This window comes from Galeopterus variegatus, unplaced genomic scaffold (genome assembly GCF_000696425.1).
Source record: "Galeopterus variegatus unplaced genomic scaffold, G_variegatus-3.0.2 Scaffold9794, whole genome shotgun sequence".
Taxonomy (NCBI): Eukaryota; Metazoa; Chordata; class Mammalia; order Dermoptera; family Cynocephalidae; genus Galeopterus; species Galeopterus variegatus.
This window is the reverse complement of record NW_007735905.1, coordinates 23,140-30,852: the sequence shown is the minus strand read 5'-3', so window position 1 is coordinate 30,852 and position 7,713 is coordinate 23,140.

Sequence of the window (7,713 nt, the reverse complement as noted above, 5' to 3'; positions counted from 1 at the left end):
GAGCAAAGAAAATTATCAGAGACAGGGAGGTATATCATATAATAATAAAAGGTTCAGTCTACCAAGAAGACATACCAATTCTAAATGTGTATTCATCATACAACTGGGACATAAAATGTGTGAAGAAAAAACTTATAGAACTTAAAGGAGACATAGATGAATCCAAAATTGTAGCTGCAGATTTCAAAATCTCTCTCAACTATTGATAGAACAACTAGATAGAAAACCAGTAAAAATATAGCATAAATCTACCACAGAAATAATCAACAGAATCTATTTGACATCTGTACACCATTATCATCAATAATAGCAGAACAAACATTATTTTCAAGTGCCCACAGAACATACACCAATATAGATCCTATCCTGGGCCATAAAACAAACCTCAACAAATTTAAAATCACACAGAGTGTATTCTCTGACCACAGTGAATTCAAACTAGAAATCAATAACAGAAAGGTAACAGGAAAATCTCCAGGCTCTTGAAAACTAAACAACACATTTTAAAATAATTCATAAAGAAGTTTCAAATGTAATAGAAACTTCATTGAACTGAATTAAAATCAAATTAAAATGCAACATATCAAAATTTGTGGGACACAGCTAAAATAGTGATGAGGGGAAAATTTATAGCACTAAATACACACATTAGAAAAGACAAAAGTCCTGGAGAATGTTCCATGTGTTGATGAGAAGAATGTGTATTCTACTTGTTGGATAAAATGTCCTGGAGATGTTTGCCAAGACCAGTTGTTTAAAGTGTAGTTTAAGTCCTGTGTTCCTCTGTTGATTTGTTGCCTCGATGATCTGTCCAGTGTTGAGAGAGGAGTGTTGTGGTCCCCAGCTATTATCGTATTGGGGTCTATCTCTTTCTTTAGGTCTAGTAGTGTTTGCTTTATATATCTGGGTGCTCCAATATTGGGTGCATATGTATTTACAATTGTTATATCCTCTTCCTGGATACATCCCTTCATTGTTATGGTATAACAATCTATGACCACTGCAGTAGCCTGGGGCTCATAGGGAGGGAACAGTTTCAAGTGTGTCTTCCCAGGTCAATTCAGTTGCATGTTCCTCCAGAAGTTCCTGACACTGGTGCATGGCCACAGAGGCCACCCCAAGAGGGGCATTTGGTTTCTCCTCCCCCTTCTCATGACTATAAGAATTGTATGGGCATCCTTCCCCTATCCTGCCTCTGGGGACCTCTATTCTGTTCTCTTCTTTTGAAAGTTCAGCATATTATTGTGATTGTATCTTTCTTTCCTATTTTATTTTACTTTATTTTTTAGCTCCTACTTCTAAGTGAGGACATGTGGTATTTCTCTTTTCGTGCCTGGCTTATTTCACTTAACATAATTTTCTCTTAGTTCACCTATGTTGCTGTGAATGGCAGTATTTCATTCTTTTTATGGCAGAGTAGTATTCCATTGAATATATATACCAAAATTTCCTTATCCAGGCATCTGAAGATGGGCATTCATGTTGGTGCCAACTCTTTGCTATTGTAAGTAGAGCTGCAATAAACACGGGAGTACAGGTACCCCTTCTACGTGATGATTTCCATTCTTTTGGGAATATACCCAGCAGTGGGATTACTGGATCATATGGCAGTTTTATCTGTAGTTGTCTGAGGAACCTCCATACCATTTGCCATAATGGCTGCAGCAACATACAGTCACACCAACAGCATAGGAAGGTTGCTCTTTCTCTGCATCCCCACCAGCCTTTGTTGGGAGTTTGTATGTGTCTTGGTAGTTTGTATGTGTCCAGAAATTTGTCCATTTCCTTCAGGTTTTCAAATTTGTTGGCATATAGTTGTTTGTAATAGTCTCTAATGATTCTTTTTATTTCTCTGGTATCTGCTTTTATGTCTCCTTTTTTATTTCTAATATTTATTATTTGAGTCCTCTCTCTCTCTCTCTCTCTCTCTCTCTCTCTCTCTCTCTCTCTCTCTCTCTCTCTGTGTTTTTTAGTTAGCCTTGCTAATGGTTTGTCTATTTTGTTTATCTTCTCGAAAAAACAATGTTTTGTTTTACTGAACTTTTACATTTTTCCCCTTCTACTTCATTTAGTTCTGCTCTGGTCTTATTTATTTTCATCTACTAATTTTGGTATTGGATTGTTCTTGGTGTTCTAGTGCTTGGAGATGTAGCACTAGGTTGTTTATTTGAAATCTTTCTGTTCTTTTGATGTAAGCATTTACTGCAATAAACCTTCCTGTTAGTGCTGCCTTTTTGGTATCCCACAGGTTTTGGTATGATGTGTCTTTAATTTCATTAGTTTCAAGAATTTAAAAAAAATTTTTGAATTAAAACAGGTGCTGACAACCAGGTGCTATAATGAATGTATACAAAGAAGTTTCAAAGCAGACACTAGGCATGTAGATTCTGCTTGCAAAATAAAAGTTTTAAACATAATTAAAACAGTGAGATAAGTATTATAATAAATATAAATACTTGACTCTGTTCTAATAGCAATAATTTTAATCACACTGAAGTAAAGTTCTTAACTGGCAGCATCATCTTTTAAGCCTATTCTTATAAACTGATGTGTCTGAAGTGTCAAAAATCATGATAATTTTTTAAAAACATAAAATTGCAGCAATAATTAGCCATGTCCCCTGACTAGGATATGTCCTCTGAGGGGCACCTTGCCCTGAACTCATTCAAAGTAGTGACAGGCAGTAGACATTTTATCTTCTTTGTAACATACAAAGTAGAGCCCAATTTTCCATTGTTTTCATGAATAGCTCTTTTTGTTTGTTTGTTTCCAAATGATGGCATCATATCTAATAAGTTTGTTAAGTCCACTTACTATTACAGAAATTGTGAAGTGCCTCACCAGGAAGTCTTGACCCAAACTTCTCAGCCTCACCATCCCAGGAAACGATCACTGTTATAAAATGATCGGGATGAGGGGCCGGCCCGGTGGCGCACTGCTACAGTGCACCGCTTGGGAGTGTGGCAGCGCTCCTGCAGAGGGTTCGGATCCCACATACAGACCGGTTCCCGCTCACTGGCTGAGCGAGGTGCGGGCCCAACACCGAGGGTTGCGATCCCGTTGCCGGTCCCGATCCCGGTCCGGTACGGGCGCGACACTGAGGGTTGCGATCCGTTGCCGGACACGAAAAAAGACAAAAAGGAAAAAAAAAAAAAAGATCGGGATGAAATATTTCTTTGTAGCTTACCCTGTTTGCCCCACTTTAACATCAAACTCCACAGGAGCATGTGCAATTTTCTAGTTGGGCATCAAAGACTTGAAGATCATCTCACTGCTATAGGCATCGTGGCTGAGGGCATCACTCCCATACAACCCCCACTTCCAGCCCATTCTGAAACAATTCTCCAGAAATTCTATTTCCTCACAATTCTCCTTCTTTTCCTTCTATTTATTCATTGGATAAATGATGGATTTAAAAACTGGGCTCTACATCATTAGCTGTATGGCCTTGAGCAAGTAACAGAACCATTTCCTCATCATGAAATGGAGACATGTTTAATACAATCATAAAGATCGTGTAGCACAGCACGGACTTCAGATTTGAATTGTTCTTCTGAGTCAAAAGGGAGGAATAGAATTTACACATTGAAAGAATAAACCTCAATCAGACAGGGTTTGTGCCATATATTTTTGTTTTCTAAAAGAAGTAAATAGACCTTCCTTGGAGAAATAAACAATCTTTACATTATGCATTTCACTGTATCCTCTAGCTGGAACTATTATGGTGTAATTTTTAATCACAAGCACAATCACAATCCACAGGTACATGGACAAGTCTGTGATGGTGTCAGTTCTATTTATGACAAAATATCAGTTGATCAACCCATCGTTATTATCGATGGGGTTTGGGAATGATGGTCAGAGTGGGAAGCCTCATCCATCTGCAAACATCCATGAGTAGAACCTTAGTCCAATTAAGTATTCAGTTTTTTACAGATATGAGGCCTAAAATCCAGAATATAAACATTACTAAAAGAACCCTGAAAAGTTCTGGAAACTTTTTACAACTTTACCATGGTCACAATTTTTGTTGGTCATTCCGTCTCTGTTTTAATGTAGTTATAAGTAATAAAACCTTTTAAACATGGAAGGATTATATGTAATAGTTTCAGGGAAGCAAAAAAGAAATGAACTTAGCATCCATTTCCCTGGCTTATCTTGCAGGGGAAGACACACATATACACAAAGTAGGCAGCATTATCCTTAGATGGGAAAGGATATCAGCTCAGTGCCTCCATCTGGTATGCAGAATAGGGCTCAAGCTGGGCCACCTTGGAACTGAGAATGACTCTCGAATCCAAGAAAAGGCCCAAGTTGTTCCACGCCATGGTGGGAGATGAAAAAGTATTAGAGTAGAAATGTAGTCAGGAAGACTTTAGAAAGAAAGATAAAGAGAAGGAAAAGAAAAAGAATAAAAGGAAGGAAATGAGGAGTTCCAGGAAGAGGGGGAAAAAATTCTAGCAATGGGGACAGAGACCGAGGCAGCACCACTGCTTCTCGTCAGCTTATAATTCTTTTCAGGATTTTCTTCAATCAAGTCTGACATCCTGTTCCTGAGGCTATAAGTGAGGGGCTTCAGCACGGGCACCACGTTGGTGTAAAACATGGAGAACATTTCTTCTGGCCTTTGGACACAGCAGAAGATGGCTTGACATGAGTGAGCAGCCCAACACCACAGAGCAGGCCAGCAGTTACTTTGTGGGAGCCACAGGTGCTCATGGCTTTGGGCCAGCCCTTAGCTGATGACACATGAAGGATGTTGAAAAGAATCAAAGCATAAGAGATAAAGTCAATGAGGCCAGATACTATGACAACTGTACCCACAATAACAGAAACCACCAGTTCATTGGCATAGGTGCTGCTTCAGGAGACCTGGACAAGGGGGAAGTTCTCACACATACAATTGTTGACAATGTTGGAGCCACAAATCATACAACCTGTGTGGACGTGGCCCCAGCAAACCCCATCACGCATGATCCAGACATCAACAGAGAACAGATTCTAGGGGACATGGCCACGACGTACAGCAGGGGCTTACAGATGGTCACATAGTGGTCATAGGCCATGGCTGTCAGCACGTAGCACTCAGCATTGACAAAAAAGTAGAAGGAAAATAGCTGAGTCATGCATCCTATAAAGGAGATGATGTTCCTCTATGAAATAAAACTCATCAGCACTTTGAGGGTAAAGACAAATAACAGCGACCAAATGAAGGACAGATAGAAGAGGGAAAAGTACATGGGGGTGTGGAGGTGTGAATTCAGGCAAATTAGATTAATTAAGCTCAAGTTTTCCAACACAGTGACCATACAGTTCACCAAGAACAGAAAAAACAGGGCAGTTGGAGTCAGATTGGTCTGTTAATCCCGTAAGAATAAAATCCGTCGTGGAAGAGTCATTTTCCACATCCACTCACTTCACAGGCGTGATCTGTAGGGGCAAGGGTAGAAGGTGACATTAACAATGGACCCTCACTCTTTTTCCCCAGAGGGAGGCTGGGGATCTGCTGGTTTTTAACCACAGGGCTGTCTGAAGATTCACAGCAAATTGTTCAAGGGGCAAGAATTCCTGTGGTGATTCCTGAGGATTCACATTCCCACCTTTTCCCCACCCGTGTTGTGTGTCTCTGTCTGGGGAGAAGCCGGTCGACCTCCCAATGTCTCTGCACATGGTTTCCTCCCTCCTCCTCAGTCTTCACTAAGGATTAAGGCTCAAAAGAGCAATATGTAGATGGTGCACCCCCAGAACCCTTGACATATACAGTTTGGGGTTTGAAAGGAAATTGTCAAGACAAAGGTGATTTCACACTCACCTCCTTTCCCTGGGGGGCTGCCTGCTGCTGCACCTTAAGAGCCCTTACTCTCCACTGTCCTAAGGAAATCAAAGTTCCTGATGGTGAAGGAGGGAGCTGCCAACGGCACAGACCTCCATCTTTGATGTGCTAGAGGAGGTATTCTGGGGAATATGCCATCATTTCTACTTGACTATTTTCACAGAAGTTTCTCCTCACTTGCAAGGAGGAAAACAACAGCCTTAGATGAGACAGCTAAACAGTCAGCTGACTTGAATGGGTGTAGTGGGTTAGAAATCTATATTCTCCTTTGATCTTAGAATAAGATTTTTAGGTAATGCATGCATGGGGCTATATTCCTCGTGTAGAGGACAATAGTCCACAGATAAGTTTGGCAAAAGCCATCTCATCAATTCTAATCACTGTTCAGGGATGGGACTGTGTACTTTGACTATTTTAGGTCACTGGTTTGATTCTGGCTCAAAGGACTATTGACTATTTAACCTACTGATTGTTTTTAAGATATGTTAGGGAAACTGCTTGAATGCTGTTTAAATATGCTAAGGAAATTGCTGTAGGAAGTATGTGGAAAAGAAAATGTTCCCTAAGGACAAGCTGTTTGCTTGGTGGGTCAACTTAGCTTTTTACAAATTGCATTCTGGAATGTCACATTGTTAATTTTACTGCTATTACTAGTTTCAGTTGTTTAAAGCTATACTTAGCCATAATTCACTTCTGTAACACTGCCTGTTTTTATGTCCTTCTTTGATGATTGTATCAACTGATTTTTCTTGTGAAACTTCCTTGTCTTGTCAATAAAAAGAAAGGCTGATTTTGAATCGCGGCTGCTCCTCTGATGGGCGGCAATCCCTCCAGGCCTCGTTCATGTTACTTTAAGTGATTCTTTCTTTTTTCCGTCTTGGTTACACAGAGGGATGTGTAACAAATGGGAATCTATTTCATGCCCCACAATTTTGGGAAAATTGATTAGAAGCACAGAAAAGTAATTTCTTTGTTATTATTTCCTTCCAAGTTTGATGAGCTCCTCTTGAGGGTAGAAATAACTGAGCCTGTGTTCACATTCTGTGTCACAGACCTACCATTGAATCCTTTGGGACAGAATGTTCTGCTCAGTTGATAATTTCACATCAGGAAATCCTAATCCCCAGTGCAGAGTTGTGACTGTCTCTCTTTTTCACTCATTATTCCTCATCATCCCCTGGAGTCTGTGCACAATTCTACAAGGGGAAGGTCCAGGGTCATAGTCACTTGCCATTTCTGCTACTTTCTACAAGCATCTGGGATTGCATTAGTAAAATATTAGGTCATAGCTTTAACACTATACATGTGTGTGGATTTCACCTCAATAAAGAGATGTAGTGGTTGACAGAATGAGAGTGGGTTCTCAAGTCAGACTGACTTCAAAATCAGACTTCTTAAGTTTCCAGCTATGAGACTGTATACAAGTGACAGAACTTCTCTGACACTTGTATCTACTATACTTGTATATTTGTATCTACCTATGTCTATACACATCTACAAAATGAGGCTGATAAAAGAGCTCTTTAATAGGGCTGTTGTGGGATTCAATGAGTTAATTCACATAAAGTATGAGAAATGTGCCTGACACAGAAAAAGAGCCTGATACATGTTAGTATCCCTTACCCTGGTCCTCATTTATATTCATGTAAATCAGGGTTTTTCAATCTTGGCACTATTGAGGTTATGAATGAAATATTTTTGTTGTTGTTTTTGGGCTGTTTTTTGAAGTATGTGGCAACTTTCCCTCAAATATTCATGTAGTCTCTTAATTTAGAGACTCTGCTTTACTTTAATGAATAAACCTTTAACCTTTTAGTGGGTGTAAAGGAAAGCAGTCATCTGGCTGCATAGACAGGTAGAAGAGAACTGAAGATCCAATT